This window comes from Pholis gunnellus, assembly GCF_910591455.1.
Source record: "Pholis gunnellus genome assembly, chromosome: 11".
NCBI classification, from domain to species: Eukaryota; Metazoa; Chordata; class Actinopteri; order Perciformes; family Pholidae; genus Pholis; species Pholis gunnellus.
This window is the reverse complement of record NC_136538.1, coordinates 4,702,051-4,723,709: the sequence shown is the minus strand read 5'-3', so window position 1 is coordinate 4,723,709 and position 21,659 is coordinate 4,702,051. Positions and strand designations below refer to the sequence as shown.

The following is a 21,659-nucleotide window of genomic DNA, read 5'->3' as shown; positions in this document are numbered from 1 at the left end:
TTTGGTTTGGCTCACAATCACCGTGCCGAAGGAGAAAATTAAACTAAATATTTAGCAGTCTGGCTTATTTATTTTTTTGCCCTCTAGTCATTGCCCGCTCCGACTGCTTTCCCTCTGATTGTTACAAAGACACATTTTATTTCCTATAGCTGCTCCATTTTTGTCCCATCTCAAATCATCGGGACCTCTGTGTTCATTTGTGTGTTTGGGTGACATTACAGCTGCAAATGAAAAAATGGAAACACGAAATACAGAATCTGGTAGCGGCAGCAACCTGTCAATCACAGTAAGCCCGCCCTAAAGCATACTCTGCTTTATGGTCTGTTTGACTCTAAATGGACCATCATTTACTAAATGAACATCATGCTGTGTTGAAGAAGACTTGAAACTAGAGATTGAGACCATAAACTCATGTTTACAATGTTTACTGAGGGAATAAATCAAGAGAGAAGTAGAGTCATTTTTTCATAGACTTCTATACAATCTGACTTTTTTTTTTGCAACCGGAGGAGTCGCCTCCTGCTGGACAGTAAAGAGAATACAAGTTTAAAGACACTTCCTCATTGGCTTCACTCGTCAGAACCGGAGGTTTCTGCCTGATCGAAGCCAGTGAAAGTAATAAAGGAACCAGTTCCTCCTCTCACGCCACAACCGATATGATTCAGCAAGCTGAATCCGGTCAAGTGTCAACCGTAAGGGATTTCTGGTCCAATCTCACCTATTAACGAGGTGCATGGAAATCAGATGTCAAAAACTCCACAGTCAACACTTGTAGCGGCAAACTTGTTGCCTTACCACGAGATTCGCTGTTTTGAATGAAAAATATACGTCACCCTAGTGCAGGGGTGGCCAACCCGCGGCTCGCGAGCCGCATGCGGCTCTTTGCCCGGTTTCATGCGGCTCTTACGTTCATATCGAAGTTTGTATTTGTGTTTTTTTAATGTTCGTGTTCGCTTCGCTTGAGTTAAATAGGGTATTTTCGTCAAACGCGCATGTGCGGCCACAGATTACGTTCCTCGTCGACCCATTTAACGCCGAGACGGACTGTTTGAAAGCCCCGCTTTAAGTAAAAATGTAAAAGTCGGACAATTTACAAATATCCGTTGTATCGCGCAAGGCGGAGCTCCTCCCCGATCCGCACGCGCCGCGCACACCTCCACCAGCGTATGTGACAGCAGCAGCAGCAGCCACCCTCCCCGCCGACGAAGAAGGAGCAGCAGCACCCCCCCCCCGCCGACAACCGGCCCTTTGGGGGCAACCATGATGCTGATGTGGCCCCAGAGCGACAATGAGTTTGACACCCCTGGTGTACACAATGTTCATTGTTGAAAATGACTGGCCTGTGGTCTTAGGAGTCAATTTCTGTCATTATCATATTGGTGTGTGACATTTACAATAAATCTGGCTGAGCAAAGGTATGTGTGTGTGTGAGGAAGGGATAGGGTGATGTTCATGTGTGCCCATGTGTATGATGTGGCTCTTTTCGGTAACACAGTAAAAAATGTGGCTCTTGGTCTCTGACTGGTTGGCCACCCCTGCCCTAGTGATTTGTGTGGATCTCAAGAAGTGAGCAGTGCCTGGGTAGACACATTGCACTTTAGGGAGTTAACCTTAAGATTGGTTGGTGTGTAAAAAATGTCCTGCCCGACTACCATCAGCCTTAACATCCGGCGATTGCCAATATATTTGTGCAGGCGCGTGTGCGCCACACCGAGTACATCGCCAGTTTGCCGATACCCGATATATTCGTCCAATCGCCCCAACCCATAGTTAACATATGTAATACACCTCTTGCCTGTGACGTCAGAGTGAGGGCGGGTCCAGAGAATTCGGCACAACCAAAAAGATGTAATCCAAGCTGACACAAACGAGATTGAGCAGATAAAAAGCTGTTTTTACACACAATCATACAATAATCTATGTGATTATGTCTGCAGGGAGAAAAAAAACAACATGTAGTTCTTCTTCTACTGCTGAAGCTGGACGCGCTGCGTTGCAAAGCGAAAGTTCGGCCCCATTTTCTGTCACCTTTTCCATCTCACTGGAGTTTGCAGGCTGGAGCTTTATTGTGAGGCCGACGTAATTCCGCTTATGGCCTTCTAAAGTGTGCACGCGGCCCGGACCCTCGGCCCACTGGGGGCCCCGAAGGCTCCAGATTCACTAAGTAGTAACTAGTTTATGAAAAACTGCAGATTTGTTTGTTAATATTGTATGCTCATTATAGACCCCGTTTAAAATCGTTCTTATTTCAGTTTATATTTTCGATGTATTGTCGATGTAGACAATAGGGCCTCTGCCTTTTTGCCACAGTGCAGCCTATTGTGTGAATCCAGCTCTGGTCATTTACCAATTAAAACTAAGCCACTGAGATTTCTGGTCATTTCCCTGGATTCTGAAAATGTATTTTGACAGACTATACGGTTGCCTCGTACCCACTTTCAGCTGAGGTCTGTCAAAAGCGTTCTTCAAAACTTTAAAAAAATGCGACAGAAGAAGCAGGTCTTGGGGAAATAGTTACAGCAGTCAGAGGACTTTTATCACAAAATGACCATCACGCACTGATGATATATAACACAGGTTATTTGAGTTGCACAAACAACCATGCATATTTCCTGAGCTGTGGTTTGCTACAGGCTACTTAACAATATTTAAAATAACAATGGAAGCTCTGGTTCGGTGCTCAGTTTTTACTTACATGTATGTGCACCCTGAACATATTACTCACTGCTTTGTGTCCACTTCTTTTCTGGACCAACATATGTTTTCCTCAAAAAGAGTATGTATGTGTATATATATATATATATATATATATATATATATATATATATATATATATATATATATATATATATATATATATATATATATATATATATATTGTGTGTGTGTGTGAGAGAGGAGTGTGGACAAAGGACTGGGTGTCTGGAGAGAGGGTGCTGGGAGGGGAGAAGGGGGCGATGGGTGGGAGTCTGCAGGGGACGGCTGGCTGGCTGTGTTTATGGATGTGAGTTTCGGGGGGCAAAGGTGGGGGTGTGTGTGTGTGTGTGTGTGTGTGTGTGTGTGTGTGTGTGTGTGTGTGTGTGTGTGTGTGTGTGTGTGTGTGCGCGTGTGTGTGTGCATGTGCATTCATCTACATATCTGTCTGCATATGTCTAAGAGCATGCATCTACTGATCTGCCGGCAAACCCGTCTGTGTGTGCGCATTGCCTGCCTCTTCGTAGCCTTGTGTGTGTGTGTGTGTGTGTGTGTGTTCCTTTGTTTTGCTCTGGGTTGCCGGGTGATGGGACCAGCTGGGAGGGCTGAAGCCATTCACTTCCCTTCTGCTACCCTGAAGGCAGCCAGCAGGAGGGGAGGGGGGGGGGAGAAATGAGAGGAGAAAAGCGAGGCAGAGCTGTTTAAACCTCATTGCAAAGAGACAGAGGGAGGGATCGACGGCAATCGGATGGAACAGAGAGAGTGAGAGTGAGAGTGAGAGTGAGAGTGAGGGCGAAGGCAGAGGGGTGAGAGGAAGTTTTGAACGCGGCTCAGAGTGAAGGAAGAGACTCGTGAAGGAAAGTGTGTGGGGGGGGGGGGGCTGAACGAATGTCGGACTGAATCGTGATAGAGCAGCGGAGCTGACTCAGCCAGTCTGGTCTGGCGTAGGAGGGCGCCAGCAGGGGGGGGTAGAAGTAATAGATTACCGTGCATGAAATTGTATTACTATAATCAGATTACTATCAATATTATGGAACTAAAAAAAAACTTGCATTCAGAGATGTTTAGTTGCAAAGTTTCGGTACCTAGACCTTCGTCAGGTTACTTTACAAGACAGTAGTAGAGCATGTCTTGATTAGGTTGGTGGAGCCCCATGGACCAATCAGGTCACACTACAGAATGGCATAACTCAATCAGATCGAGGAATCATAATGGTAGTATCATGGCACCAAAGGCCCGTAATGCGAGCATGAAAACCTCATCCTCAAAATCTCATACGGAAATAGTTTGTTGAAAATAGATCAAAATGCACGTGAAGAAAAGATGCCATGCCGAGATGAATTTTTTAAATGTGCATTTCAAAATTGAGTGGAACTTAACAAAAATGTCTTCTAGAGCATGAAGAAATGGGATGAGAGAAAAGATATATGAAAAGGCTATCAAGAAGTTCATAGCGACAAAACCCGTCATAAAAAGATCATATAATAAAATGCAAATGTAATCCAATTGGGATCCAATATCAACATTAGAAAAAACATTGGCATATAATCAGGATTGTGTGATGTTCAAATCCCCCTACTGACGATAAGAAAAACAAGGGTATTCAAAGTTATCGTCCAAAAACCACATATCTATATATGAACTGGTTAGCATATGTTACAAAACCCATAAGTATGTAGGGACAGTAAGTGCTATTTTATACAAGGACGTGCCTTGATCAAGATATCAGGTCAATTACCCGCCCTCGTACAGTTTCACCATCGTTGACTAGTCAGTCCCAGAAATCATTTTGTATGTTATCCACGTAATCATGAACCAGGAATTCTAAAGATCGCAAAAGCACACACGGTGGGCGAGGTGGATGGGTCCAACAAATGAGCTTTCGATGTTTTTGCCACGTAACTTGCGTACTCCAGTAACAGTACTTTCGTAGTTATTTTAACCCAAAGGACGATCTTTTCCTAAACCTCACTAAGTATTTCACGATCCTTTCCGAAAGCTAACCAAGTAGTGTTGTTGCCTGAACCTAACTGAGTTTCCTGTGAAGATGAAAGTTTACTTTGAAAAGACCGTATCCAATCCCTGTGTGGATGAAAGGCCAAAGGAGTTAAAACAGTGTTTTTTAAAATTTCATCTTTAGTATGGACGTCCTTACATGGTGTCGTCTCAGATAAGAGATGATGTCAGATATGAAATTGTATTGAAATCAGGGCCCGGTGTGTTATGGTCCAATGTGGTTTCTGTTTGGGGGAAGTGAAAGGGTTGTTTTGGGGTTGTTGGTCCGTCCGTCTGTCGGCCCGTCCGTCCCTTTCTCGTGAGCCATATAGCTCAGGAACACCTAGAGTATATTTCTTCAAATTTGTCATGAACTGATTAGAATTTGGTGGTCAAAAGTCACTGTGACCTCGCAAAACACGTTTCTGGCCATAACTCAACAATGAATATACTAATTATGACAATTTCACACAATTGTCGAATCAGATAAAATGATGAAGAGATGAAATTTTGGACGGACATGGACATAAGCTGCAACTCGACCGGTTGGTGGAGGCATACAACCGTGAGGCAGTAATTCAAGTTTCAATCTATCAGACTGTTTTCTTTGCTTTTGCATTTCATTTCCTACTTTTTGCACATTTTTCTGACTTTATCCCTGATAAAAGGATATAATAAGAAAAACAGAAGGGAGAGAAGGCTTCGTAAAAGAAAAAAACCTCGAAAAGAAAGATGGATAACCAGATGAACTGTAGTCGCTGGCTGCTGGTCTCTGAAGCTGAACCGCTGTGGCTGCTTCCTAGTGCCGTGACTTGTGAGTCGGCTCGCTTTCTCTCGAAGATTAATGATCTTCCTGTTTTTCAGCTCTGGTATCTCCCTCCACAGAGTTTTCACCGCAGTTTGAACTGAAGTGCACTTTGAAAAAAAAAAAAAAGATGCCGAATGTTTTGTTAGAGGCAAGACAGTGACGGTATGCGGGAGGGGACACATACACACATACACACATGTAACGAGTACACCAACTACTATTACTCTTTGCACCGCTATGACTGTCACCTTTACGGCTAATGACACCACTACCGTCACTTCCAGTATTATTACCACCACCACTTCCTCCACTCCAGCTAACTTGTGACCCAAACTGCAGGGACAAAAAGTTAAATGGTGGGAACTGAATTCTCAGCCATCAATGTGTTTTTGTTGAGTTTTTTTTTCCCCCCAGTGGACAGAGGTATCAGTGTCCCATCTACTGCTGGACTATTGGTGAGTTGTCCTGCTGGAATGTGTCACGCTCACCAGTTTGCTGTGGATGGGTTCACACGCACACACACACACACACACACACACACACACACACACACACATTAAAGAGTAAAACTTTTCACACAGCCTCAAGCCAAAAGCCATGAAAACAGTACTGTACTGTGTGTCGAAAGGTGGTTATTACAATTGCTCATACTGTCTTCATGACTGATTTGCAACATCATGTCAACTTTAAAACTTTTTTTTTTTTGGCGGCTGCTTTCAAATCAAATCAAATGTGATTTGGAGGCATTGCCTCTTGCTTGTTTTTGACATTTTACACTCTAATTAGTCTGTTGAACAACGTGCTAGTAAAGTCCGTGCATAGAGAGAAGTTATGAAACAAGGAAAACAGCCAAACGGACACAAAGAGAGACAGCAACACAGAGAGAGAGAGAGAGAGAGCAACAACGTCTTTCCTGTAAGTCACCTGACACTTGCGGCGTCACAGTCATGAGTAAACACCTCCCTCCTCTCTCTCTCTCTCTCTCTCTCTCTCTCTCTCTCTCTCTCTCTCTGTCTGGGTCGCCCATGTTCTTAGTCCAGGCACAAGCCCTCTCCCTGCAATGATGAAATGTTTTGTTTGGAGTGCCTTAGCTAGTCTCTATTTATAGACCTATCTCCCTAAATTCTTTAGGTTATGCAATTGGAGGAGGAAAACAATGATTTTGTTTATACAGTGGTTGTATTATTTTTAAGACCAAGACCAAACCAACAATGTGGAATTCTCACTTCCCTACCTTGACTCTGACTCTCAGCCCCAAGTAGATTGGTTCCAAGAAAGACCGATTTTTTTTAAATTACTCAAAAATATTTTCTAATGGCTAAATAATTTCCAAAAACGGCTGGGCACTGTAACAAATGGTATTGCAACAGAAGAAAATTGTAAATTTCTTGGGAACTATTTTTCTGGTGTGGATTGATAAAACCGTCTAAGCAGTCTTACATTTACAACCTGCCCTTTGAGGGAAACCATGATGCTGATGTGGCCCAGAGTGAAAATGAGTTTGAGACCCCTGGTCTAAGCATAGGGCTAGAAACATAGAAGTAGAATAGTAGAAGGGACATTGAACTGTTTTCCACGGACATTTAACTCGTACAAAGAAAATAGCAATTGCTGTTAGTTGGTATGGTGACAACACACATCAGTGGGGCTGTAAAAGAAGAGGGCAGACGCAGCTCCAGAGACGGATGGTTGGCTGTTTAGCTTAGCTAGGTAGCTCGTCCTCCGGAGCGGCTGGGAGTGAGGCGGAGGGACCGTTAGAACCGATGGGCACCCGCCCACTGTTTGGCTTTTCTTCTGTAACTAGGGTAGCATTAAAGCATGGCGGAAGTAAGCTAGCTAGCTAACAACCTAGCCAGCTGTCCACCATGCTTTAATCAGTGGCGGGCCGTGCATTTTATACCTGGGCCTTCTGTGCTGTCCTACTACAGTTGAGTTAAGTTTGCTACAAAGTGACTTAGTGATCCCACAGTTTGCCTCATGATCACTCCCATACGACATACATTCAGTAAAGCAGCTGTTGAGTGTCACAGTAATATGAGTGTAAATGCTTAGATCCCCATCATCACAAGAAACCACTATTAAAAGTACAGAGTCAAGGCAACACGACTACATTTTGGGAGAATATTCGACTAACATGGCAGCACCGCAGGAAGCCAACTTACTTTGGTGACTTCTACTTCCCCTTTTGAAGTACATGAGTCAAGGCACTTAACAAGAGTGAAGTCTCAATGTAATAAGAATAAAGGAAGATGGTTGTGGGGGGACAGATGAACGGAGAGATTCCACTTTGCTTTGTGTTTATATCAATTAAAGTTGTATTGTACAACATTGGGGCACTAATCATGAATATATCAAGCAGTGTCAAGGATAAACCACCCTGTGTGCGTAGAAGGGTGTAGAGGGGGGAATGGCACACAATGACTGATAAAAAGAGACTGGTAGAGAGACAAAGAGAGAGAATAGGAGGAGGTGGAGACAAAGAAAGAGGGAAAGAGAATGAGAACGAAAGCAGATGGGTGTTTTTGGTGTTGAGCCCTTCCCCTCCCTCCTTTCCTCCTTGTCTCCCCCTCTCCCTCTGTGTTGCCACACCCATGTCTAATAGTATTTATAATATTCTCTGGTCCTCTTCACACACCCTCTCCCAATCTGCCGGCACTCATGGATGTTTCCACTAGGTTTTGCAAAAATAAAAAAATGTTAAGCCAAATATCAAAAGTTTGTATATTGTGCACATTGGATATAGTACTCATCAAAATGTTACATTTATATATCATCAAAGGGGAAATTGCACCGCCTGTGCACTTCACTTTTGGATAATTAGTTTCCAAATGTGACTCGAAATAAAAAGAATCAAAATGTTCTTTCACACTCTTCTCCAAACAAATCTATAAGAAAGCTGTGAATGTTTTTGGCATTAGATTGAGGCCTTGTGTCACGCGTTCAAAAATGAATAATGCCACGTGGTTAACACTTTAAGAGGATTGGTTTGTTTTTGGCAACAAAATTTTAATAAAATCTAACAACGTAATGTAACAACATAACATGACAACGTAACTTAACAACGTAACTTAACAAGGTAACTATATAACCTAACTACGTGACATAACAACCGCAACAACCTTTCAAGCATAGAATAATAACGATGTCCTGAGTAAATGTTCTTATGCAACAAGCGTTACAGAGTGACAACAGGCATAAAGACAGCGTTACTTTTGGTTTCACATAGGACACCAACAGCAGTGAAAGTCCTGTGTATTTTATGACCTATCCACCAACTAATTTCAATATCGGTCGTTTGATAACGGCTACTAAGTCACTTGTTTTCCGCGACGCTCGCTATTCAATTCCTTTGACCGAATGCAAAAATGTCGACATTCAACGTATGAACGGTTTGCAGGAATGTCAAATGCCAACATTTCTTTTCTGGACGACTGGACTGGACATTCACTTAATCCAGTGCTCTGGAGGACGTTTTTAAGAAGAATGTTGCACTACGGCTTGGGTTAGGATTGTAGTTCTGATGGTTAAGGCGTGTTCACACCAAATGCGATGAACGCAGCGAGATTACATACAAAGTGTATGTACAGACGCGATGAACGCGAATTTGCGATGGCGGGGGGCGTTTGGCGCGCCGCGAGTCAAAACGCCGAAACGCCGAATTGCCCCAAACGCAGAAGTTGAAATATTTGAACTTCTGCGAAAAAATCTCGTGATGCTCCAGCGCGATAGCCTTTCAGCGTTGAGTTGCTGCCCATGTCATCAGTGAAGTCCTGCTGTTGTTGAATCAGGAAATAAATGCTGTAGCCGCCATGTTCACCCAGAGCTCTACGATCCCTCATATCAGTAGAGACCGGACCAAACTATGTGTAGACATGTGTGTGTGTGTGAGTAAACCATATGGTACAAACAATGAAATAGACGCTACCGTATTTACGTCTAGATGACGTTATTGTGAGTGTTGATGGAGCTGCTATAATGTTAGCATAGCCTAGCACCGATCGATCCGAGCTCCATTGAGAAAACAAGTACAAATCGGCATCATTACGTAGTTATTTCGGAGTCCCTTTTTGTCGGTTTATTACCGTTAAATCACAGCCAAGTCAGTTTATTGTGTGTTCATACAGCTGTAGTAAACAGCCGACGTGTGGCTCGCTAGACACAGTGAGCTCGATGAAATCCACGGAGCTCCTCCGGACTATGTTATGAACCAGACATGACGGCGTTTAGTTTGCCATGATATCTGGGACTTCCACAACACGTACTAGGCAGAAATAGAGATTATTTGTCCACGGTTGATGGCGGACAGTTGAACGGCTTTCAGGCCGATAAGCCACGCCCCCTCTCCGGCGCGTCCAGCGCGATTCACGCGAATGAACACAAATAGTCCCCGGCGATACCGGCGGCGCGAATCATCGCGTTTGGTGTGAACACACCTTTAGAGTTATGGAATGGGAAAACAATTACCTTAATGACGGGATGTCCATATTTTATAAAAATGTGTCTGTCTATGTCAACCCTGTCTCCTCCAAAATTACGTTCCCACACAACCAAACTCAATTACGTTACGAGGGAGACTTTTTCATCGGGACCGAACGGTCGTAGTTATAAACCGTTTCAAACCCGTAAACAAAAAAGAAACAAAACTTTTTTAAAGATTTAGGCACACACCTTAGTTAGGTTTAGCAAAAAACATCATCTTTTGCATAAAATTACTATAGAATTGAAACAAAACACAAACGCAGAAAAAGTACTTGGTTAGGATTCTGCAACAATACTGCTATTTGGGTAGTACTACTCCCCCACCGCAAACTCCTCTCGACACAGAATTCTGCGGACTCATTTAAAATGTATTTGTAATACGTCAAAAGCAAGCGTAAGCCTATGACAAAATACGGTTCCCTGGAAACTTAATTCACAGTGCAGTTCCGTCGTATGGGAGCGTCATTTTTAGGAGACTTAGGTTTATGTAGACGCTACTTCAAGCCCATATTGTGAGAAACCAGTGGTGACTTTGTTTACATAAAACAGCAGTAGTAGTAGCAGTATTAGCAACAGTAATGATAAGTGGTACCTGTAATTGTAATTGTTTAAGTAGTAGTACAACTGTTCGTAGTAGGTGTCTTTACTGTAGTAGTAATATAAGTTGTTATGGTGGTGGTCGGTATTGCAGTAACAGAAACAGTAGTTGTAAAGGTTATAGTAATGGATTACTAAGCTACTGCAAGCTACTAGCCAAGTGTTATTGCATGTATTAATTCCTTCATAGAGTCAATAACAGGCTAATAGTAGTGTATAGTGATTCCTTTATTACTAAGACAGAGGACTCATCGATCACATAACTGATGGATAACGCACAGACCATGAATCAATCATTCCAGCTGTGTGTGTGTCACCGTGTCAATTTATAGACCCTGATGATGTAAAAAAAATGCCTGTGTGCTGTCACAGTGAGTATAAATGGAACATGACGGTCGGCGAACTAATTCCGGTGACTGCCGTAATCCTGCACGTTACCACCCAGAGGTGCAACATAGCGATGGGTGGAAGCGACAATGTAGCTGGGCCGGAGCGGTGAGTGGGACCAGTGAACTCACCATGAGTAAGGTTCACACTGATAGTGACACATAACATAACATGTAGCATGACGTGTTCTCTGTGATATTATTCTGATGATGTTAGCCTTTCATTATGGTTTCAATGCTTAAACTGTTAAACCTTTTGCATTGTGCTTTTTGGCAATTCTCTTTCTGATAGTCACTGAATTAAAATCAGCACCTCAGAAAAAATGAAATATATGGAAGAAAACTGCAGAAAAAGAGAGAAGAATACGGATGAAGCAACAGCAGAAAGGCAGGGGAGACAAGGAACGGGCAGATTTTGCACAGAGAGGGAAATAAAAGAAGAGCGAGGGAGAAATAAATACAGATAGATGGAGAGAGGGAGGGAGGGAGGGATGGATGTGGTGGGTGCAGCTCTCCAGTTGGTGTTGCTATGGCCCTGCCCTCCCTGCTCACTGAGCCATTTCCTGTTTTTGACCTGAAATCTTTATTTAGAGCCATCCCTCCTCGCTGCTCAGCATTCATGAGTCAACTCGGGAGTCCAGAGAGATGAACGCAGGACTTAAATCAGATCTCCATTCACCACAAAAGCTCTGCGTGCGCGCACGCACTGAGCTAACCTGCCCGTTAGCCGTACTCCAGCTGAGGTTTCATTCAGGCTGTTTGCATGATGCAGATATATTGAGCATAACAGGATATTCCCGTCTTTTATTATTAGTACAGCAGTTTCCACAAGCTTTTCTGTATGCACCGATTAGGCTGAGTCAGTTTATCCTTTTATTAAAAAGAAATCTCCTACATGTCATGCAGTCCACTGATGGACGTGTTTGTGTGTTGCAACCTTCAGCCAATGATGACTAACGGCTACGTCGCACCAGTATTGGTTGGTTTGATATCTTAGGTCGCTCCTCATTTTACGTGAGTTTTCCTATGAAAACCAGCAGCATGTGTCAATTTCCACTCGTTAAATGTATACGGTCTTTGCAAAATAATCTTCCGTCTTCGCAGGAACAACTTAAGTTTGGTTTAGGCAACAAAACTATTTGGTTAGGTTTAGGAAAATATAGAGAAATACTAAGTTAGGTTCAGGCAACAAGACCACTTAGTTAGGTTTAGGCAACAAGACCACTTAGTTAGGTTTAGGCAACATAACTACTTGGTTAGGTTTAGGCAACAAAACTACTTATTTAGGTATAGGCAACAAAACTACTTATTTAGGTTTAGGCAACAAAACTACTTGGTTAGGTTGAGGAAAACATTGTCATTTGGGTTAAAATAACCATGTAAGTGTCGTAACTAAATTACTTAAGCTACGTGACAAATAAATCAACGTTGACTTCGCCTTTCACTCGGGGAACTCCTGGCTGAAATATCACTGTTTGTTGGACACATCAACCCGCCCTGTGTGGGCTTTTGCGGTCTATATACTTCTTCGTCCGTAATTACGTGGATAACATACAAGATCATTTTGTTGGATAGCTAGGAATACCGGCGCAATATTTTTCGTAGGTATAGCTACGAATGCTGGATGAGACCAGCCAGACTTTTGTTGTGCCATTTCCTGGTTTGACCACGTCGTTACAGTGGAGAGGGACAAACCTAAATGCTATTTACCACACAACAACTGGAGAAGCTGAACGATTCTGTGCCAACAGTCCAGTCCTGTAAACACTGGTCTCCAGTAAGTGTAAATACTTGTGACATCAGGTTGATCAAAATATGTCCTGAGAACAGGCAGCCCGTCTGGCAAAATATGGGGACTCGTATTGTGACCGTATCAGTGCACAACTGGGTTGAGTGTGCAGCAGGGGGCAGCAGGGACACAAATGGTCCATGATGCCCATTTTCTGCCCTGCTCCACCTTGTTTTTTGTCCGTCTGGAGCAGACTCTGCTGGGTTTTGTTTGAGTTTACCGGACATCTCGCTGCCATCTGCTGCTGGGGCAGGATGGGCATCTCTCATCGGCCAAACGGCACCATTGGTCCAGTGCTCATCTCTGTGACCACTCATCCATTCTTCTGTCAATAAAAGAATAAATTAATGGATCCAAGTTCTTAGTCCAAGTCGAACCCCAGCAGATACTAATAAAAAATCTCTGATAACGTACTAGAAAATTAAAAACATAGTATTATGAAAGTAATGGTAGGGCATGTAGCCAGAGTTTCAAAGGGTGTTACGGCGTAATTACATATTTCATACTGAGAGGGAGAGAGAAAGAGAGAGAAAAGGTTACAAAGCATACTGCGCACGCACGCACGTGTGTGTGTGTGTGTGTGTGTGTGTGTGTGTGTGTGTGTGTGTGTGTGTGTGTGTGTGTGTGTGTGTGTGTGTGTGTGTGTGTGTGTGTGTGTGCGCGCATGTGTGGGCGGAGCAAAGTTGAGGACGCCACTTCTCTGGGCAGCTGCTCGGTTTCAGCTTCTGCTGCTGCCTTCACGTGCTCCTCGTAAACTTACCCACCCTAACAACATGGACCCTGTCATGGCAGTTATCATGCCGCGCTGACATTAAGAGTGACCTCGGGAGTATGGTTGATGTTTTCAGCAAAGTACATGTGTATCTATACATTTATTAATTCTAGGCTAAATGCTCTGTTGATGTCCGTATTTATCTGAATTAAATATCTCCAAATATGACGGAGAACAATTTAGGGAGGCAGCTGCACAAGCGATTGTACCATCATAAAGTGTATCCCTTGCTGAAAATGAATGTTATTATTTTTTAATTAACAGTTACATGATAGTGAAATTCATCCAACTGACCTCTAGTTGCCACATCGCTTTGATTGCTGTCCTTTAAATGTCACATTTATGTTCACTAAAATTCATATTTTATATCTGCAAAGCATCGAACACCGGTTTCCCCTGTGTTTAACTTTGTGTCTCGTGTGTCGCTCTGATTAACTAATGCCTCGTTATGCTTCAAATGATACCTTTTGCGGCACATAAACGCACGTGCAGTTTACATTCCGAGTTTTCCGACGGCTCGTGAAGGCAGCAAGCGTTCCCGTTAGCGGAGGCAGTTTTCTCCTCCTATCAGCGCCATTGTGTGACAGAGTCTCGGGGAGCGAGGACGGCTTGTTCCTCGGTAGCCGACGGGACCGTTTAAATACCCTCCATGTTTCTCTTTCGAACTCCGACGGACCTGGACGCGGTAAGACACCGTTTCTTTTTCCTTCATAGAGCGAAGTAAAACACGCCGAGGAAGTACATTACGGAGCGGTGGTGTAATTGTCTTAGGAATAATAGACCACGGTGGAGGTGTATTAGTGCTGTGTGGGTAACGGGGTCTGGGTGAAAAAAGTTTTCGTTTTAAATTGATAATAACCGGCAATACGTGACCCTCTTGTCTCTTTCTGACGAAAACTCATTCCCGTTTACGGAGCCAATGAAGCGGCCGCCACTTTCCAGTTGATCTCAACGGGAAAAAAGTCTGCTAAACTAAACTTTTTTTTTTTTTTTTTTTACCGTAAAATACATTCAGTGTTTCCCCAAATACACCCACCCATTAGCACGTACGCTAACGCTAGTTAAGCTAATAATTCCACACAAGCTGGGCTATTCTATATGTTTACCAAATTATATAAAAATGACCTACATTTGTATCAATGGTCCTACATGTTAAACGGCATGAATTGAAAACGTATTTTGGGCCAGTTATAACGGCTTGTTAAACAACGACTTGTGGTCGACGCTTTTGTCAACAACAGTCGTTAAAGAAGATGGACTTCGTGATTACACAGAGGCCACTACCGAGCACACTCACGGTTACCGAGCACACTCACGGTTCAGCCTTCCTCGTGAGGCATGTTCTTGTACACCTGTGAACATGCCGTGACGTAGGGAGCTGTGCTTTACGAGGTGGAAGGCGAAGTGACTCTAGGTTTCTAGTGTTTGGGACTGTCTCAGTCGGTGCAGCTGTTGCTGCTTTGAGTGGATGGGCCTCTTGTGCCCCCCCCCCCTCCCACCGCTGTGACCCACAGAGCTGCCCACATAGTCACCTCAGAGGTTCTTACTTTGTCTAGACTCACATCAGAGCTGAACCTGGGTAGCCAGATGTGTGATGCAGAGTTGCACAGCTGCCTCTGCCTATACTGTAGATGAGCAGATAACCCCGGTGGGGAGAGGAGAGCCTAGTTTTTGCTGAGTGCGGTACCCTCTCAGGAAGTCCACAGACTCCAGTTAGTGTCCAACGTATATTTAAAAAAGGTTTAAAGGTCACTGTTTCATTTGCAGGAATATTCCCAGTAAGAGAGCATAGCACAACACTTTACTTCTTAAACAACATAAATCCCTTGCACTTCCTCCCAGCCTGTTATTTCTGAGTCAATACGTCAACAATGAGCTCGTTGGAACTATAACAAAATCACCTTTAACACATACTGTATCTTAACATGCATTTATTTAAAAGGCTTGATATGAAAATGTATTGGACATGATGACGGCTGCAGGCTTTTATTGTCAATCTCTAAAGCTTGAATTTACAGTAGCAAGCCGGTCGTGTTCCCGCGGCTACCCCATGAGGAATGGATGCACTCTAACATTGCATACCTTCAGTTGCCGAATACCTCTTAACTCATAATAGTGATCAGGCCCACGGTGCAGCGGCAAAGCTTCCAAGTGCAGTAATAAGGCTTGTGCTGCATTCACGAGGATTATGCCTAAGTAGTAAGCGTGCTGCATGCAGTAAAAAAAAAAAAAAATGATGACACTTGCAGCAGTGCTGCCGGTGCTGCCGTAGCAAGGTGGGCACCGTGGTGATAGGGCCGGCGCTGCTGTGATGAGGTGCATGCTGCAGTAATAAGGCAGATACTGCAGTAATGAGGCGCATACTACCGTACACTGGGTGACCAGGCATATTGACGCTGGAGATTTCTAAGTGTCAAGCTGTGTGTGTGTGTCCCCCACCCCCGTCCTCCAAAGAGGCTTGGTGGAAAGAGTGGAGCAGCATGTAGACACGTCTGCTGACCTAAATCTGCTCTCTTCTTCTGCCTCTTATTTATAGACTTAAGTGTGTGTGTGTGTGTGTGTGTGTGTGTGTGTGTGTGTGTGTGTGTGTGTGTGTGTGTGTGTGTGTGTGTGTGTGTGTGTGTGTGTGTGTGTGTGTGTGTGTGTGTGTGTGTGTGTGTGTGTGTGGGAGTGAGTGAGTGAGTGAGTTTGTGCCCGAATACAGTAATGACCAGACACTTGAGATGCACCTATTGTGTATGTATGTGTCATACATGAACTGACTTAGCCGTGCAGTTCTGCAAAGAAAGCGATGCATGCTGGTACATTTTTGCAAGACAGCAGTGTGTCCCTTTTAAGCGACATAGTCCCTTCAGTCCCAAAGAGTTGGGCATTTCAGCACAGGTCTGTCTGTTATGATGGCCTCACCGTGTTCACTGCACTGTGCAGAAGTTTGGTTGAACATTCGGTACACCTCGGTAAAACACAGCCGACCGTAATGACTCAATCATTTATGGTCGCTGCGGTTTGTGGTGCTGTTGAATTGTGTTGCTTTACACTGAGAGGTGTTTCTAATTCCATTCTCTCAATGAGGGAAGACTAACTATTAGTAACCACAACCCCCACCCAAAAAAGCAATATGTACCCAAATTAATTGGCAACTTTAATACGAGTCAGGAAAACAAGGGTTTGAAAGTCAGTGACTTGCTGTGTGTGTGATTCTACATACCCAAAACTTTCACTTTCAAGAAATCAAGTACAGAAAGAAATTCAGTCAAAATAAAAACAATAGGATTGCAATGCATTCATTGCATAGTATCAGCGCTTGTCTCTCCGTTGACGGGGGGGGCTGCGTGTGGTGCAGCGGGAGCTCGTGCTGTTTTGTAACCAGGTCCGTCATTACGTAAGAGAGCGTAGTGAATTCCCTGTCTGATACCCAGCTGACCTCTGTCATGTGAGTGTTTATGATCACTACAAGGGAGAGCACGCACACACATACACACACAGACATTGTTTCCAGCCGCATGATTGACTTATTTATCTGGTTATGGCTCCCCTCTACCATCTGCCCTCCTCCCTCGTTGTTGTTCCACAGAAAACACTCGTGAAGATTCTTCAGCAATGTCAAAATAAATGTGTTTTCAAGATTAGTTTAGGGCTTTCTTTCAGCTTATTCTTAGGCTATTTGACAACTTTCTGTAGCCAACACCAGTAAGGATCAATAGATAACAATACCGATTATTAGCAAACAAGGAGGCCAATAACCGATATTTGCAATACAAATACATTTCCAGTAACATAAATGTCTTTAGTGCATCCCTCAAAAAGGAAAGAGAGAGAGCTCACAAAGAGGCTTTCCCATCCAGAACCTGCATTGATTGTTTAAAGATATTGAAATTAAAAGATTTCTTAAGTAAAAATGAAGAAATCAGAAACCGATGTAAGACCTCCCTACATACACAAATTGGGAACACCAGACGTACAGTATGTCAAGCAGCACTGAGCCCAACATAAAAATATAACTAAATAAAATAACGTGGCGCAGCGGTTTGGTTTCCCTCCGTCCTCCCCTGTATTTTGAGTCGCCGGCCGCCACTGATTAGTGAAGTTTACGTTGCGTGAGACTACAGAGTGGTGACTAATGACAGAGTACGGCGGCTGCATCAGATCATTCTCATTGGGAATCGAGAAAAAAAAACAGTTCCGATGACGGTAAAGATTCATGATGATATATTAAGATTAAAAGTCACACAGCCACTCGAGATAAAATAAAAACAAATGAATGACCGTCAATATTTAATTGACCTTTTTTTTTTTACCTTTTACCAAACCTATCAGTACGTCAACGTTTCAACCACAAGCGTGAACTGAACCTCGTTCAGTGATGCGTCTTGAGCGGATTAATGGTGTCACCTGAGTACCACAGACAGTCACAGTCTGATGGAGAAGAAGACACACGTGTTGGTATTTTCCTGTGTTAGGGTGCCTGTGCAAAAGAGGAATGAGGAACAATTGCTGGAGAGTCTTGATGACCACGGTCTAATTGTAGCAATCTTAAAAGCTGTGGTGGAAACAGTAGCAGCAGCAGCAGTAGTAGTAGTAGTAGTAGTAGTAGTAGCTATCGTCATGGTGTATCTTAAGTTGTGTGTGGAAGCGTAGCTGCTATTGAGCGTAGTGGGTCTGGTCAGGCGAACGTCTCTTCCTCTGGGTTTTGTCTGGAATGTGTTTACTAGTTCTGCTGTGTGTGTGTGTGAGAGACACACACAGGAGCGAGTTGGACAGTGTCGTTCTCGTGTGCAAAGCCGGATGCATTACAGCGAGGACGCGCGCGCGAATGCCGAGCTGAATCCGTGTGATCACATCCACCTGCAGCGGCGCAGCAGCGTCCGTACTCCGAGCATCCAGAGAACCCGAAATAGCCCCGGCGAGGGGGAGGGTGGACGAGCAGCTCAGGCATTGGAAACCAGCGTCTCCGGTTACAGGAGCATAACATCACTGCAGAGTCCGTCCACCCAGCACTGCACTACTGCGCAGCACACACTCGCAAACAGCCAGCTCCTGGAGTAACGCGCTCGGCCCACATGTCTGGTGTGTGTGTTTGCGGGGCCAACACACACCTCCCCTCTAAATGCATACGTGTTTTACACCATTATTGTGTGATTAGATTTATACTTTTCATTCATGCATAGATACAAAAACTCAATGCTATGTTCTTAATAATCTCCTTTTCTTTGCTTTGTATTCTTTTTTTTTTTTACTACAAAGGCCCAGCTCCCTGAAGGCATCATCATCTTAATGTAAAATGTAAAAAACACAGGCGGCCACACTTCCCTCCTAAGCTGCGTGGGCCTGATCTCGTAGACATTTCAAAGTACGGCAGAAACCGTTCAGCCGGTCTGTGTTGGTTCTCTGTGTTGTGTCGGGTAGTCTGGTGGTAGTTTGTGCTGCGGAGCAAAGGCAGAGAAGGGTTTATTTTGAGAAATGTGCTTTTCATAGATCAATCGCCCCAAATGGAATTACATGTATGGATAAAATAATGGTTGACGTTGTCAGCCTCTGATATAATTTATTTACACACTTCTTTTGATGTCACACTGAAGTTATTCAAATTTTTATTTGATTTCACGGCACTACATAGACACAGTACCATTTAATACCACTGTACTTGTCATATTTTACTTCCTGTCCAATACAAACGCAATGACTATTAAGGTCACGAAAAGGTCTTTCGTGAGCTTCAGTCCCAAAATCTCTGACCTTCAAAACTGTATGTTGGGTGATTTCTAGTCATAGCTGGTTGCTCCTTTGCCTAAACCTTGAGCTATGTTTACCTCACGCGAAACCATTCGGAGAAAAAAAAAAGCTAGTTTTGAGACAGTTGTTCGCAAGACAGCTGACGGCGGTGCAGTGAAGTCACGGTGACCTTGAGGGACAACCGGGGGGGGGGGGGGGGGGGGGCATTTTGGAGAGCGGTACCCCTCCTCTCCTGCGCTTTATCTACTCCGCTCATTCATCTGCTCTTCTTCTTCTGGCGTGTTCATATCTAGACATGGCTCATGGGGTGTAGGATGGTTCTGGGCCTTTAAACTTTGACAGAGAGGGGGGGGGGGGGGGGGGGGGGGGGTAAAAGAGTGACACTGAAGAAGAGATGAGGTGGAGTAGAAGAAAAGGAAGAGGAGGATAATGAAGTGGAATGTAAGGGGTGGGGCACCTCTGGTATGTCAGCCCTCTACCGTGTGTGTGTGTGTGTGTGTGTGTGTGTGTGTGTGTGTGTGTGTGTGTGTGTGTGTGTGTGTGTCTAAACACCCCGCCATGAGTCAGTGAGTCAGACATGCGCAGCTGTTCAGCCCTCAGTCACACACCCGCAAACTGCTTTAAACTAACTCTGTTGCTCTCTGTCTCTCTCTGTCTGTCTCTCTCTCTCTCTCTGTCTCTCTGTCTCTCTCTCTCTCTCTCTCTGACACTCTCCGATTCGCCATTTCCCGAGAAGCTCCACGAGCAGCTGCAACGAATGCAGGAAACTCGAGTAGTGAGTCACAGACATCTTTTTTTAAAAGAAGAACAAGAAGCAGAAGAACAAGAAGGGGAGTGCCCGAAGTATAGACTGAGCCACTAGTTCTTGTTGGCACCAAGCGGCAACCTCTGGTGCTGACAAATGAAGCTCATGCTGAAATGCCAAAAACTGCAGTACCTCAAACGACCACTGGAGGCTGGCTCCAAAAGCAAGTCAGTCCCCATAGACCCCCATGTTACATGTTTACAGCCTGGTACAAAACACCGTTTTGGTCTCTAAAGCTTTTTTCCCTGTTTATGACAACTGTACGGCTGGTGAATTTCTATAACACTCAACCGTTGCAATTCTACTAATGTTGTTGAGAGCCGATGAAAGGCAATAGAAATGCTCCCAATCTTGTATATGTAGCACATTTTGGGGGATAGGTTTGCTATCTTGCCTAGAGTGAGAAGGCCAATACCACTCTCATACCTGTGTGTCAGCTGTGGATCTAAGGCTAGGAGACGGTTAGCTTGCTAACACAGAAAGATCTTGAGGAAAATCAAATCGTGAAAGATTGTTTTTCTACATCCATTAACATCAGTAAAATGTGAATATGTGCACAGCCAGCGAACCAACAGATGTGCATCATTTATGACCAAAGTCTGACCCAATGAAGAGCTCAAAGAGACCTCAGCAGTAGTTTTGATAGATAGGTGGAGAGAAAGTTGATCATTCCCCTCCCACCTTTTCCAGACCAGCCTTTTAAGACTCCTCTACTTCCTCTTCCTCCTCGTCTTCCTCCTCTTCCTTCCTGCCCCCCGCGGCACACCTCCTCCTCCTCTCCCCCATCTCATTCTTTGTCATCTCTCTGGGTGAATTCCCAGCTGACTCTGTTTGTCATGGCAACCAACCGGTCGTGGTGACTGGGCCTGCAGCACACACTTCCTGTGCGTGCGTGTGTGTGTGTGTGTTTGTGTGTGCAGACAGCAACTGGCTGCATGAGCCTGTCAGCCTGGATTAGAGTCAAACACACTGCAGCGATTCCTGTTTTCTTTCTTTTCTTTTTCCCATCCGTCTCTCTGCTGCCTTCCCTGCTTTCTCTGTTGCACCATCAGACGGTTTGATTAGACAGAGATCTGTTCAGCTACTGGAATGTGTACAGTATGTTCAGGGAATGCCCCCCGTTCCTTCAAAGCCGCCCAGATCGGATGAACTGGCGTTGCTGCCAGGAATTGAAATGAATTCAATGTTTCCGACAAAAGAGAGAGAAGAAGAGACATAAACAGACAAAATGTGACTTGTATCATGTAAAGTACTGATGTAATAATGTTGAAAACCACCCTGTAGCCCGGAGAGGTTGACAGCTGTCTTGACGCGGGTCGAACACGCGTGTCGTCTGAAAGTGGTACAAGTAACTCAATGTGCTCTTCTAATGGGGGGGCGGGGGGGTGTACAGCAGGGGGAATGCTGCTATTACATAACTGTGTGCGTGTGTGCTGGACTACAGTGTGCAGTGGCGAGGCTCACTTTGCAGCTGCTCTTGGTTTCAATGTATGTTTTTTTTTTTTTATTTATTTTAAATCCACTGTTGCATTTATTTAAGCAGCTTTTTGAATCATCACGGTTAAGCTGCTGGGCTTCAGTCTGCAAACTTCACTGGTGAG

General features: G+C 44.2%; 1 protein-coding gene across 2 annotated transcripts in view; it reads left to right on the top strand.

The window, feature by feature from the left end:
* The window catches only part of sertad2b (SERTA domain containing 2b), a 37,028-nt gene that overhangs the window by 9,618 nt on the left and 5,751 nt on the right, over nucleotides 1–21,659 (top strand). Inside the window, exon 1 of one of the 2 annotated variants that reach the window (XM_079169382.1) lies at nucleotides 14,113–14,205. The exons of the other annotated variant lie outside the window; for it this stretch is intronic. The gene's annotated coding sequence lies outside the window, so the exon portion shown is untranslated. Of the gene's footprint in view, nucleotides 1–14,112; nucleotides 14,206–21,659 lie in introns of those variants that run through there. 2 annotated transcript variants of the gene reach the window in all.